The 13,988-nt window shown below is 42.2% G+C and overlaps 3 non-coding genes across 3 annotated transcripts; all 3 read left to right on the top strand.

Annotated features, from left to right (window-relative positions):
• Positions 1-599: 599 nt before the first annotated feature.
• Positions 600-709, top strand: TRNAL-CAA (transfer RNA leucine (anticodon CAA)). The gene is made up of 2 exons: positions 600-637; positions 664-709. It is a non-coding gene; the product is annotated as a tRNA-Leu (tRNA).
• Positions 710-1,048: 339 nt separating this feature from the next.
• TRNAE-CUC (transfer RNA glutamic acid (anticodon CUC)) lies at positions 1,049-1,120 on the top strand. The gene has a single exon. It is a non-coding gene; the product is annotated as a tRNA-Glu (tRNA).
• A 7,718-nt stretch (positions 1,121-8,838) lies between these two features.
• TRNAE-CUC (transfer RNA glutamic acid (anticodon CUC)) lies at positions 8,839-8,910 on the top strand. Its single transcript has one exon. It is a non-coding gene; the product is annotated as a tRNA-Glu (tRNA).
• The last annotated feature ends 5,078 nt before the right edge of the window (positions 8,911-13,988 follow it).

Below are 13,988 nucleotides of genomic sequence, written 5' to 3'. Positions count from 1 at the left end.
ATGTGCTGGATTTCGTATGCTTATTTTATTGGAATTCGTATTATTATTATTATTATTATTATTATTATTATTATTATTTCATCTGCCTCTCCTTAAGGCTTGAGGAAGGGTGCCACACAGTTACAATACATAGATAAAATATAAAATCACTAAAAGGCGTAGACAATAGATTAAAACACAGTAAAATCATTTGTGTCAATAAAAAGTATTTGTTACACACCTCTCCCCAAAACTCCAGGCAGGATACAGTTAAAATACACATATAGAAGAAGATATATTAAATGCAATATATATTAAATACAGGTGTAAGCTTAAAACATAAAAATAAAAATTAAAAATATATAATATCATATAATTAATATAATTAATATTATATTATATTATATTATATTATATTATATTATATTATATTATATTATATTATATTATATTATATTATATTATATTATATTATTATCTGGGCCTCATTTTTTTTGGTAGAGGGAAGATTCTTTGGAGAATTCTCTAACTCACCAAAGAATAATTTGCAAAGCAATCTCATGGGTAGAAGAAGGCCTTGCAAGTATTAGAAGCTTTTGTTCAAGGACTAGAGCGTGAGTGTCAGGATGGCCGAGTGGTCTAAGGCGCCAGACTCAAGGCTTCTTCCCTTCCCAGCTCTGGGTGTTCTGGTCTCCGAATGGAGGCGTGGGTTCAAATCCCACTTCTGACACATCCCTTTTTTCCCCCCTATTTATTTCAAATTTCCTTTGCTGCGTTTGCAACAATGAGAATAAAGCAGAGGTACGAAAAGGAGATCAGTTTTTTTAAAAGAAAGAATTACAAAGTATCAGTTTTAAGGCTTTTAAGAGAAAAATAAGTATAAAAGGGAAATATCTTTGGAAAATATCTGCCCTGATAGGCAAAAGATACATTTTACGAGTAGGATACAATACATATAGTTTTTCCTGTATTGGAATTTTTTTATTTTTGAAAAAAAAAGCAATTTAGAACCAGAGAACTGTAATAATTATAGATTGTATATACTAGGCTTGATAAACTTCCTACAGCTTCCCTGGTGGTCTAGTGGTTAGGATTCGGCGCTCTCACCGCCGCGGCCCGGGTTCGATTCCCGGTCAGGGAACAAAGTACTTTTGAAAACAATAATAGCATCTTTTTAGGGAAAATATGTTATTTGGCCAAAATATCCTTTACACGTGCAAATGTGCGTTTTCAGCCTTAGAAGGAACTTTAAGAAAGAAACATCTGAATGAAGATGAAACTTTAAATAGTGAACAAGAATGTAAGAAGCTTCTGGTTGAAACTCAGCTGATTATGGATTTTTGTTTTAGTAGTCAGATCTCAGTGCCTCTGACAGGCATGGGCAAATGGCTGAGGGGAAAAATGAAGGAGCCTGAGGCCAGGAATTGTGGGAGTTGAAGTGCAAAACACCTGGAGGGCCCAAGTTTGCTCATGCCTGTTCTAGCAGCATTTTCTCCTGACATTTCGCCTGCATCTGCGGCTGGCATTCTATCAGGAAAAACCCTATGGCTCTTTCTAAAGACCATTATTTTATTTATTTATTTAATTTGACTTGTATACCGCCACTCCCAATTTGGCTCGGAGCGGTTTACAGCAGTAGATTAAAACAATACAACCAACTTTAAAATACAATAAAAACGAGAACAGACATAGTCCTGAGTTATTCACCCATCGAAAGCTTGTCGGAAAAGAAAGGTTTTACAGGCTTTCCGAAAAGCAAGTAGCTCTCGGAGGGTTCGGGTTTCAACTGGCAAGGCATTCCATAAATAAGGGGCCACAATCGAGAAGGCTCTCTGCCTAGTAGAGGACAGATGATAAGTCCGGATGTTGGGGACTTCAAGCAAATTTTGGTCTTTGGACCGAAGTAATATCTGGGGTTGGTAGGGGGATGAGCGGGCCCTCAGGTACGCCGGCCCCAGACCATATAAGGCCTTAAAGGTTACTACCAGCACCTTGAAAGTGATCTGGTACTCAATTGGAAGCCAGTGCAGCCGTTGTAGAATTGGGGTGATACAACACCTCGCCGGCACCCCGGCGAGAAGGCGAGCCGCTGCATTTTGCACCAGCTTCAGTTTCCGGATCACTGACAAAGGAAGGCCAATGTAGAGGGCGTTACAGTAGTCAAGTCTCGAGATGACAGTCACCTGGATCACCGTAACCAGGTCGTTCCTAGATAGGAAGGGAGCCAGTCATCAGCGTACTGGTGGCACTCAAGCCCACATATGTACTATGTGTCTTCTGATATTATTGTGAAGGAATTATGCTAACTACTGTGTGGTTATTCCCTGAGTTCTGGGTGTGTCATGCTTGTGCAACATCCTAGAGGAGTTCAATGAAAGGTGGCTTGAAACTAGTAAAAAGGTCAGTGCAGGCTCCCTATTCATCCTTATGGAGCAGCAGACTCTGGGGTTCCTCATCTTGGGGTCCGATGTTTGCTAATGAAGTGACCAACAAATGGCTAAAATATATTTACAGACACCTTCCGCTGTTGCCTCAGCTTCTGCCAACCTAGCAGTTCGAGAACATGCAAATGTGGGTAGATCAATAGGTATCGCCTTGGCAGGAAGGTAACAGCGCTCCATGCAGTCGTGCCAGCCAAATGACCTTTGAGGTGTCTATGGACAATGCCGGCTCTTCGGCTTAGAAATGGAGATGAGCACCACCCCTCAGAGTTGGACACGACTAGACTTAATGTCAAAGGGAAACTGGGTTGTTGTAAGCTTTTTCGGGCTATATGTCCATGTTCTAGAGGCATTATCTCCTGACGTTTCGCCTGCATCTATGGCAAGCATCCTCAGAGGTAGTGAGGTCAAACCAAACTTGGCACAAGCACTCAATACGCTCAAATATGAACACAGATGGCATTTGGGGGAAATAGACCTTGACATTTGGGAGTTGTAGTCACTGGGATTCACAGTTCACATACAATCAAAGAGCATTCTGAACTCCATAGATGACAGAATCAGGGCAAATTTCCCACACAGAACCCCCATGACCAACAGAAAATACTTGAGGCCATCCAATCCAACTCCCTTCATCAGGGCAAGAAAACGTAATCAAAGTCCTCCTGACAAAGAGCCATCCAGCCATCGATATAGATAGACAGACAGACAGACAGACAGATAGACAGACAGATAGATACATATGATTCTCACACACAGAGATATAGTATCATAGATTTGAAAGGGACCCTTAAAGAAGAACAATGATATATTGCATTTTCCAGGGTGGGCAAACCAGATACTCTTCACATCAACACTGACAAAGAGATAGCAAGAAATACTGTTTATCCACAAGCATAAAGAAATTACATATATTGGAAACCAACACTTTCTCATTACTTTATTTTCCAGATCAACAGACTGGGCCACAGCAGTGTGTGGCAGGGGACAGCTAGTAAGTTTATATTCGTTAAAATTGTTCTTAATTTCAATTATTGTATTGTTTTAAGGTGTTTTTTGCACTACAAATAAGATATGTGCAGTGTTCATAGGAATTCATTCATTTTTTTCAAATTATAATCTGGCCCTCCAGCAGTTTGAAGGATTGTGACCTAGCCATCCGTTTAAAAAATTGCGGACCCCTGACGTAGACAATCAAGTTTGGATAATGATGATAGCCAGTTTAAGGATAGGTTGTGTTTATTTTTTCAAAATTATTAGATATAACACACTCTTATCCACACTGCCAAATTATAACATTTTGACATCACTAACTGCCATTGTTCCATCCTGGAATGTATGGTTTGTTGTGGCACTCCAGCTCTTTGACAGAGATGGGTAAATAATATATCATGAATTCAATTGATCCCTGGCAGTTAAGGTGGTGTTACCCAAATCCAACCTATGAATTTCAGCCTACGTTCTATTGAGACAAATGTTTTAAATGTGTCTGTGTCTTTTAATAAGGGGCTGTGGAACTTGCTGACCAAAAGGTCGGTGGTTTGAATCTGGGGAGTGGAGTGAGCTCCTGCTGTTAGCCCCAGTAGTTCAAAAACATGCAAATATGAGTAGATCAATAGGTACCGCCTCTGCGGGAAGTAACGGCACTCCATGCAGTCATGCCGGCCACATGACCTTGGAGGCATCTATGGACAACGCTGTTTCTTTGGCTTATAAATCGAGATGAGCACCACCCCACAAAGTTGGACACAACTAGACGTAATGTCAAGGGGAAAACTTTACCTTTTTATCTTTTAATGTATGTCTTTTAATGATTTTATATTTTATCTGTGTATTTTAACTGTGCTGTACCCTGCATCAAGTCTTAAAGAAATGCAGATAAAATGATGGTGGTGGTGATGATGACAGTTCTACAGTGTGGATTTGCAGCTTCAGATTATTGGGATCTTGATTTTAATTGCAAAAGTAATGCAAAGTCGAACACCAAGAAGTTACATAGAGTTGTCATGGCCTGATAAGATGTCTAGGTTATGGTCAGCATTAAGTCATAATGCTATCCCATGCAACAATGCCTCCTATGACTACGATGAAGGTGACACCCAATCAGCATGCTCCATACAGATCTTTCATTTGCATGTGCTTATCTATAAGGGACTGTCCCCAGCTTGAGTCCAGTGACATTTGAGCCAAGGGTTTCTGGAGAAAGGAAGAGCCATGGCTGCTAAACAGCGAGGCAAAAAGAAAACACGGGATATGAGGAGAAAGAAGTCCCAAAAGAAGCTCCGAAAGATCAACCGGAAGCAGAAGAGGTCACTGCCTCAGAAACTGAAGAAGCGCCAGTCTCGGCTGAAGCGCCAAATCAAGAAGGTCAAGCCAAGGCCAAAAAGGCAAGAGGACAAGATATGCTTTCCCCATCGCTTTGCTGGCAGGATCCTGCGGCAGGTACCCAAGGTGCGAATGGAGGGCAAGGCCCGGATGCTGGTGAAGACCATATTGACGGACATGTACAACCACGTGGCCACCCATGTAGAGGCCACCCTGAGCCAGAAGGACGAGGCCTTGGACATCAGCGCCACCGATGTCCAGGCTGCCTTGAAAGAGGCCATGACCAAGGAGATGGCTAAGTATGTGCCTGAAGAGCTCCCCGCAGCCCCCATCGAATGTGCCTAGAGAAAGGGGGACCCCTCCTGTGGCAGGGACAGGAAGAGGGAGAGAGCCAAGCATAGACCCTGTGGAAGACCCCCAAAATACACAAGAGACTTTAGCATATTTTGCTGCCTTCCTACAACTATTACATCCTGTAATCGAGACATCACGCTATCACTTCCAACATCCCTCCTTCTCAAAGAGATGGAGAGGGAATGATTCCATGGACGTTTGCCATCATTGTAAACCAGAGCCAAGAGAAAAATTGTTTATGATGTTTATGTTTGCAAGGAACAGAAACACCAAGTATCTATTGCTTTCCCAATAAACCAGGTTGTTGGCAGCTTTATTCACTCAATACTTTGTTGCCTGTGTGTTTTATTGTTCTTTGTTTGGGGGATTTCTTGTTGGATTTTTACTTGACTTAATCCTCACCCTGTAATTGGGAATGTTCAAAGACCACCAAATCCTGTGATCAATCCCTTTTTCTAACTACCTTTGTTTACCTTTGTTGACAAAATAATATCTTTCCTCCATATAGGATGCACTGAAAGACCTTTCTCTTTGATTATATATTATTCTGGAGCGACACTACCAAATAATGCAGTCCAAACTGCTTTATATGGTCAGTATATACCCATATAATGCAGTTCAAGCTTAATTATTTAACAGCGTAGATCAGGTGCAGGCAAACTTTGGTTCTCCAGGTGTTTTGGACTTCAATTACCACAATTCCTAACAGGCTCCCGGCTGTTAGGAATTGTGGGAGTTGAAGTACAAAACACCTGGAGGGCCGAGGTTTTCCCATGCCTGCTGTAGATTGAGCCTTTGTGAAATACTGTCATGCAGTCAAAGTGCACGGAGAAAACATCCCGGATAATCCCAGATAACAAAAATCTGAAGGTCCACACCAACTGCTTTCAGATGGCTACTGAAAGAAGAGATGTACTCTTCTCCTTGTAAAACAGAATTTTTGAAACTTCATTCACTTTTTCCAAAAAGTCTAGATTTTAACGACTTTATTCAAATGCTTGTGGGTTTAAAAAAATATTCCAGGAAATTTGTGATGGGGGACCATAAATATCTTCGTGCCACAGACTTGAGAGCTCTTGGAGAACAGAATAAGCTGGGTAGATGCAGGGAATGCCTTGATGTAGTGTACCTGGATTTCAGGAAGGCCTTCGACAAGGTACCCCATAGCCTTCTGGAAAACAAAACTATGGTTAGGTGGATCTGTAATTGGTTAAGTGAATGAACCCAGAGGGTGATTCTCACCAATGCTTCCCCTTCATCCTGGAAAGAAGTGACGAGTGGAGTGCCATCAGCAGAGTTCTGTCCTGGGCCTGGTCCTGTTCAGGATCTTTATTAATGACTTAGATGAAGGTTTAGAAGGCATGATCATCAAGTTTGCAGACAACACCAAATTGGGAGGGAGAGCCAATACTCCAGAAGACAGGAACAGAATTCAAAACGACCGTCACAGATTAGAGAGATGGGCCAAAACTAACAAAATGAAGTTCAACAGAGACAAATGTAAGATACTCCACTTAGTCAGAAAAAATGAGGTGCAAAGATACAGAATGGGGGACGCGTGGCTCGAGAGCAATATATGTGAAAAAAATCTTGGCGTCCTTGTGGACAACAAGTTAAACATGAGCCAACAATGTGATGTGGCAACAAAGCCAATGGGATTTTGGCCTGCATCAATAGGAGTTTAGTGCCTATATCCAGGGAAGTCATGTTACCCCTCTATTCTGCCTTGGTTACACTACACTTGGAATCACACTGTATCCAATTTTGGCCACCACAATCAAAGAGAGATGTTGAAAAGCTGGAAGGTGTTCAGAGGAGAGTGACTAAAATGATCAAGGGTCTGGAGAACAAGCCCTATGAGGAGCGGCATCAAGAGCTGGGCATGTTTAGCCTGAAGAAGAGAAGGCTGAGAGCAGACATGATGAGGGGCATGTATAAATATGTGAGGTGAAATCACAGGGAGGAGAGAGCAAGCTTGTTTTCTGCTGCCCTGGAGACTAGAACATGGAGCAATGGCTTCAAAGTACAGGAAAGGAGATTCCACCTGAACATTAGAAAGAACTTCCTGACTGTGAGAGCTGTTCAGAAGTGGAACTCTCCACCCCAGAGTGTGGTGGAGGCTTCTTCTTTGGAGGCTTTTAAGCAGAGGCTGAATGGCCATCTGTCGGGGATGCTTTGAAAGCAATTTTTCTGCTTCTTGGCAGGGGGTTGGACTAGATGACCCATGAGGTGTCTTCCAACCCTATGATTCTATGATGTATGAAGCATTGCACCGGCCACATACGGGTTTTTAAAAATGAGATTTATAATACAAAATACAAAATGAGATTTATAATACAAAATATAATTCTACTATGTAGGCTTCATAACAGTAGCTGAATCATAGGTTTGGTGTATGAAATATCTATCATGGTAGCCTGAGGTTTTAGTGGTGTTAATCAAGCCTAATTTTGTGTTGGAATCAGGCCGTTAAATATTGAAAGGGCACATCTTCACTGTAGATTCAATATGGTTTGATACCACTGTAACTGGCCTGACCCAATGCTATGGAATCCTGGGAGTTGTCATTTGGTAAGGCACCCTTTGGCAGAGAGGGCCACGACGGATGAGTGGGTTAAACTGCTAGCTGCAGGAATTCTGCTGACCGGAGGGTTAGCAGTTCGAAGCTGCGTGTTGGGATGAGCTCTTGGCTGTCAGCCCTAGCTTCTGCCTACCTAGCAGTTTGAAAGCATTTAATGCAAGTAGATAAATTGGTACCGCCTCGGTGGGGTGGTAAAAGGGTGCCCCATGCAGACATGTTGGCAACACGATTGGAGAAGTCTATGGACAACAGGCTCCTCTGGTTAGAATGAAGAATCGCCTCCAGATGCCGGAGATGGAAAGGGAAAAGGCTGTATATTGTATGTCATTGTTGACTGTGTAAAAAGGCATTGAGTGTTTACATTATATATGTAAAACTGTAATCCAATCTGAGTCCCTCCAGGGAGATAAAGTCCCTCCCTTCCCTCTCTTCTCTTTTTCCTTCTCCCTTATCTCCCTCCCTTCCACCCTTTCTCCTTCCTTCCCTTTTCGTTCCTTCCTTCTCTCTTTCCTTCATCCTTCCCTCCCTCCCTCCCTCCCTTCCCTCTCTTCTCTCTTTCCTTCCTCCTTACTTCCCTCCCTTCCAGCCTTTCATCCTTCCCTCTTTCCTCTCTCTTTCTCCCTCCTTCCCTTCTCTTTCACTCCTTCTCTCTTTCCTTCATCCTTCCCTCCCTCCCATCCCTTTCTCCTTCCATCCTTCCCTTCCACCCTTTCGTCCTTCCTTCCCTCTTTCCTCCCTCTTTCTCCTTCCTTCCCTTTTCTTTCTTTCCTTCTCTCTTTCCTTCATCCTTCACTTCCTCCCTTCCTTTTCTTCCTCTCTTCCTTCTCTTTTCCCTTTTTCCCTTCCTTCCCTCCCTCCCTCCCTCCCTCCCTTCCCTCCTTCCTGCCCTTTTGTCTTTCCATCCTTCCCTTCCTCCCTCCCTTCCTTCCTTCCTTCCTTCCTTCCTTCCTTCCTTCCTTCCTTCCTTCCTTCTCTCTTTCCTTCCTCCTTTCCTTCCATCACCAGGCAGCCAGTCCTCCTAGCAGGGTGTGCTAGCTAGCATGTGGTCTCCAAGTCAGAAAGTTTTCCCATGACTGCACTAAACTCAACATAAAACAAATTACAGCCAAATCCCTTTGAACCCGTAGTGTAAAACTGTCGAAGCCTGGTTGGGCAACTTCCCTGGTGGTCTAGTGGTTAGGATTCGGCGCTCTCACCGCCGCGGCCCGGGTTCGATTCCCGGTCAGGGAACAAAGCTTTTGGGACAGTCTTCAAAATAATTGCATTTATCCTCCAAAATATTTTTTACTTTGCATCAGAAGTTATTTCTTATTATTGTTATCCCCCCCCCTTCAGAGAAGTACATTTTAAAACTGCCTTTCCTTTTCAGAAGATAAAATTACACTTAAAATGGTTTCAAGAATCAAAATCAAAATATAGGAACATATATGTCCAGAATTTCTGTATAATTTAATAATTTGAAATAATTTCAGTGTTGGTTTTTCATCCCAAAGCACTGAGCTGCTGAGCTTGTTGATCGAAAGGTCTCAGGTTCGATTCCGGGGAGTGGTGTGAGCTTCCGCTGTCAGCCCTAGCTTCTGCCAACCTAGCAGTTTGAAAACATGCAAATGTGAGTAGATTAATAGGTACCGCTCCGGCGGGAAGGTAACGGCGCTCCATGCAGTCATGCCAGCCACATGACCTTGGAGGTGTCTACGGACAACGCTGGCTCTTCGGCTTAGAAATGGAGATGAGCACCAACACCCAGAGTCGGACATGAGTGGACTTAATGTCAGGGGACTACCTTTACCTTTATAACAAAGACCATAAAATGACTGCATAGGATGACAATGGAGTCTTCTTAAAATGTGACTTTCAGCTTAGAGCAGGCATGGGCAAACTTGGGCCCTCCAAACTTGGGCCCTCCCTTACTGTTTAAACCGTTTCAACTGATAAGCAGTGTACCTGTATGCTGAAAACATGAGGTTTATACGTAAACGAACTATGTTACTTTTAACAAAGGGTACTTATTTTGTCTCTTGAGAGCATCATTTCTTATGGGGGAGTAGATGTTTTTGGGCAACTGAAATAGTACTTCGGCTATTTTGTGTATTGGCATAATATTTGTTCTTAACAGTTCAAAGGGATAACCAGGTATATCAGTCTAACAGCTGAGAAACCTAATTTGCCTTGCATGAATAATAGTGGATATTTACCACTAAAGAGAAGATTCACTCAAACGAGTTTTTAAGGCTTCTCAGGAGGATTATAATTTACAAAAGTGTTGTGATTTTCAAAATGGTAGTGAATGCCAATTAATCTCCAAAAGGTCATACTTCCAAAAGGTTTTGGGGATTCTGGTTTTCCAAAAGGTTATGATCTCAAAGGTCATCCGGGGCAAAAAATGTTATGGTTCTGCTGGAAGTTGTTAGTTCAATAGGGTTAGTCCAATGTGTGGTTTGGCATACCCACACAGAGTCCAGGAACATATCCGCCACACACACATGGATTAAGATTTATGAGGTACATCCATGGAGGACTGTAAGTACAATTTGACTTTCTCACACACCTGCTGCATCTGTGGCAAGCATCCTCAGAGGTATGATCTGAGGATGCTTGCCATAGATGCAGGCGAAACGTCAGGAGAGAATGCCTCTAGAACATTGCCATATAGCCCGAAAAAAACCTACTACAATCCAGTGATTCCGGCCAGGAAAGCCTTCGACTATACCTACTTCTTCCATTGAACCTTCCCATCTCAGTGATCTTAATTCCAACCTTGCATTGCATTCTCTTCTCCTGTTGTTTCTCCATATATTTGTGATTTATGTGAAATATTATTTCATGTGAATTTTGTCCTGCTTCTAATCTTTATGTAGACATAGTACACATTTCTCCTTATGAACCATCTAGGAATCTAAGATCGTTTGGGGAGGACCTGCTCTTGATCCCGCCTTCCTCGTAAGCGTGTCTGGCGGGGACGAGAGACAGGGCCTTCTCAGTGGTGACCCCTTGGCTGTGGAACTCCCTCCCCAGGGATATTAGATGGGCCCCCTCCCTCCTGACCTTCAGAAAGAGAGTAAAAACTGGGCTCTTTGAACAAGCGTTTGGAAATGCAGCAGAATAAATAATTATGAAATATGAAGAACGAACACGGAATGACTAGACGATGTTGTTCGATATTGTTTTTAACAGGACGATATAAAGACACGGTATATGGCAAACAAATAATAGCTGGACAGGGGGTAAAGCAGATCCCACCAACTGTCCCTCCAATATAAAGAATTCACGGGCACCTATATAACGATTGAGGGGATGTCTCTATGATTAACTTCCGCTGCCACCATAAACAAATGTACAGGAACACCCTAGCTGTTTAAAATAGTAAAAATGCTTTTTAATATCACCAAGCACTGTGTCTTCTTATTTGTTTAAAGGAAAACAGGTGGGGTTGATTGAAAATAACTATAGCCACAAAGGGTACACTTGACTCAGGCTTTTTAGTTTTAAAAATAATCAAGGAAAAGTTTATTGATGGAATACAGAAAGAAAGTGCTGTTTAAAGCTTGGCTGTTACATAGAAAATGCTGGTTTGTGTTCAAAGCGTAACGGTTACATGTGAATGGTTCTTTCTTTGTTACAAGATTCAGAGATTTTCTTCTCTTTAAAACCAAGTATACTTGACAGGAGCTGAATCTCTGTCAAGATACAACTGTAGCTTAGCTACCCTCAACTGTGGCCTAGCTAACTACAAAATCCAGCTATTTCTTCCCTAAATAGCTGTACCCAGTTTGCTACAGCTTACTCCGCTGGCAAACTTAAGGCAAACTGCCTACTCTTAACACGAACTCCTAAAAACTTCTCTAATCCTGCTCTAAACTCTAACATCAACAGACTGACTGAAAAAGCCCTCTTCTTTCCCTCCAAACAGTCTAAACTCCGCCCCCTTTAATAAACCAATCCTGGCTGTTCTAAGGTTGACTCGGGCCTAGGCCACTCCCCCTCTCTGAAATGGTGCTTTCCCTAAACTGAAATGGCTCCTGCTGCCCTCTGCCTGGCCTTCTAAAGCTGCAACTAACTGGCCTGCTTCTCCTAGGCCCTGCCACCCAGGCTGGTAAGGTAAGGGATCTTTACAGACGGCACTGCTGATATGTTTTACTGGTTTATATGGTTCTTGTAATATTGGGTTGAATGTTTTTAACTGTACTTTATGAATGTATGGCATTGAATTTTGCCAATTTCTGTAAGCTGACTTGAGTCGCCGTAAGGCTGAGAAAGGCGGGCAACAAATACCGTAAATAAATAGTTTTTTGAGATGTTTCCAAAGAGAAAAGTCAAGCCTCTCTCTGTCTTGCTTGGGGACATGCTAAGGATATCATTGTAAAAAAGAGGATGGTGGATTAGCATACTACAGCAAGCCTGTTGCATATCATGACCTTATCATCACCAGAAGACATTTGTTAAGTGATTTCAGCTCTGCTAAAATCGCAGGTTTGGGGAACCTGGAGTGCCTAGCTAATCCTAAAGGCCAAATCAGGACACACACAGCTTAGAAGACAAAAGCAAAGAATTGTTTGCATGGGTGACTGAGATAGTAAAACCATTGCTCTCTGATGGTTGAATGTACACACGCTTTGTTTCATGCACAACATTCTTAAAATAATTACGTTCAGACTATGTGCATAATTTTTATATGAAGCATCAATGAATTTTGTGCTTGGATTTGTGTCCCCCTCCAAGATATCTCATGCAGGTATTTCAAACTCTGAAAAAATCCCAAATGTGGGACACTTCTGATTCCAAGCATTTTGGATAAGGGATACTCACCCTGCAATGAGGAAGAACAGACAAGCTAGGAGACTTTGCAGCCATGTTATTTATTCGTCTTCTCCTACTAGGCTGACTGCAAATTACTTTTTTTATTTGAAGTTTGCAGCAACTGAAGGACACTGCTGACTGTAAATTACTTTTTTATTTATTTGAAGTTTGCAGCAATGGAAGAACACTGCGTACATGGGAGGGGAATAAGAGATGAAAAGATAAACGGATGCATTTTAAAAACAGCTGGAAATGCAGAATGCCAAGGGATTAACTGGGGATGTGCCTGCCAAACGGAGCCAACTGGAGGGCATGGACAAAATGCTAACAAGTAAAAACCAAGCAAAAGCAAAGGTGGCTAGAAGTCCAGTTATGGTCCATAAAAAAGCATGCGAATTTCAGTTCTTTGTATTCAGAGTGTTCTGTCAAGTAAGAAACTGGAAACTTTTAGGACTTTATCACACCAAGGTTGCAAACTAGCATTGTGGTTGAGTAGTCCATATCACATAATGCCATTCATTTATTTATTTACAGTTTTTATATTCCGCCCTTCTCACCCCGTAGGGGACTCAGGGCGGATTACAATGCACATATAGATGGCAAACATTCAGTGCCAATTAGACATACAACATATATAGACTGACACAGAGGCAATTTAACATTCCAGCTTTTCAGACTTCATGAGGGTATGCTCAATTCCGGTTGCCACGTCACTGTCCATTTGTGACACAGAGTCCTTTGATGGAATACTTCCTCATTCTTCTGCATGCTGCTGGAAGATTTTATGTCATTGTAAATTAGTTAAATTAGCCTCCCTGCATAACATGGTATATAAATTTCCTACTTGACAGATGCAACAGTCTTTTCATATGGCCAGCATGACAGTATGGAGTACCATTACCTTCCCGCCAGAGTGGTACCTATTGATCTACTCACATTTGCATGTTTTCGAACTGCTAGGTTGTCAGCAATAACAACAACAGTAATAATGAATAATAATAATAAGGAATAGCCATATTGTGGGAAGGCAGGGTATGCAGAAGTATGATTGCAGGATCATCGATAGGAGAATTGGCATAATTGCACTAATTTTTTTGTGTCAGGAGCAACTTGAGAAACTGCCAGTGGTTTCTGGTGTGAGAGAATTGGCCATCTGCAAGGATGGCCATCTGCAAGGCCATCTGCCCAGGGGACACCCAGATGTTTTGATGTTTTACCATCCTTCTCTCATGTCCCTGCATGGGGAGCTGGAGCTAACAGAGGGAGCTCATCCACACTCTCCCCAGATTCAAACCTACGACCTGTCGGTCTTCAGTCTTGCCAGCACAAGGGTTTGACCCATTGCGCCACCGGGGGCTCCTAATTGCAGTAATGAAGAAAGATGTGGTATTGAGGGTACTCAGTGCAGTATGTAACCACTATCAAATGATAATGCAATTGTAGTGGATTATCAGGTTCGTGTGATAAAGTTAACCTGAATTTGCATTTACATCATAGTGAGCAAAGCTGAA

The sequence above is a fragment of the Anolis sagrei genome, chromosome 2, assembly GCF_037176765.1.
Source record: "Anolis sagrei isolate rAnoSag1 chromosome 2, rAnoSag1.mat, whole genome shotgun sequence".
Taxonomy (NCBI): Eukaryota; Metazoa; Chordata; class Lepidosauria; order Squamata; family Dactyloidae; genus Anolis; species Anolis sagrei.
Note: the sequence above shows the minus strand (reverse complement) of the source record. Positions and strands in the feature narration are given on the sequence as shown.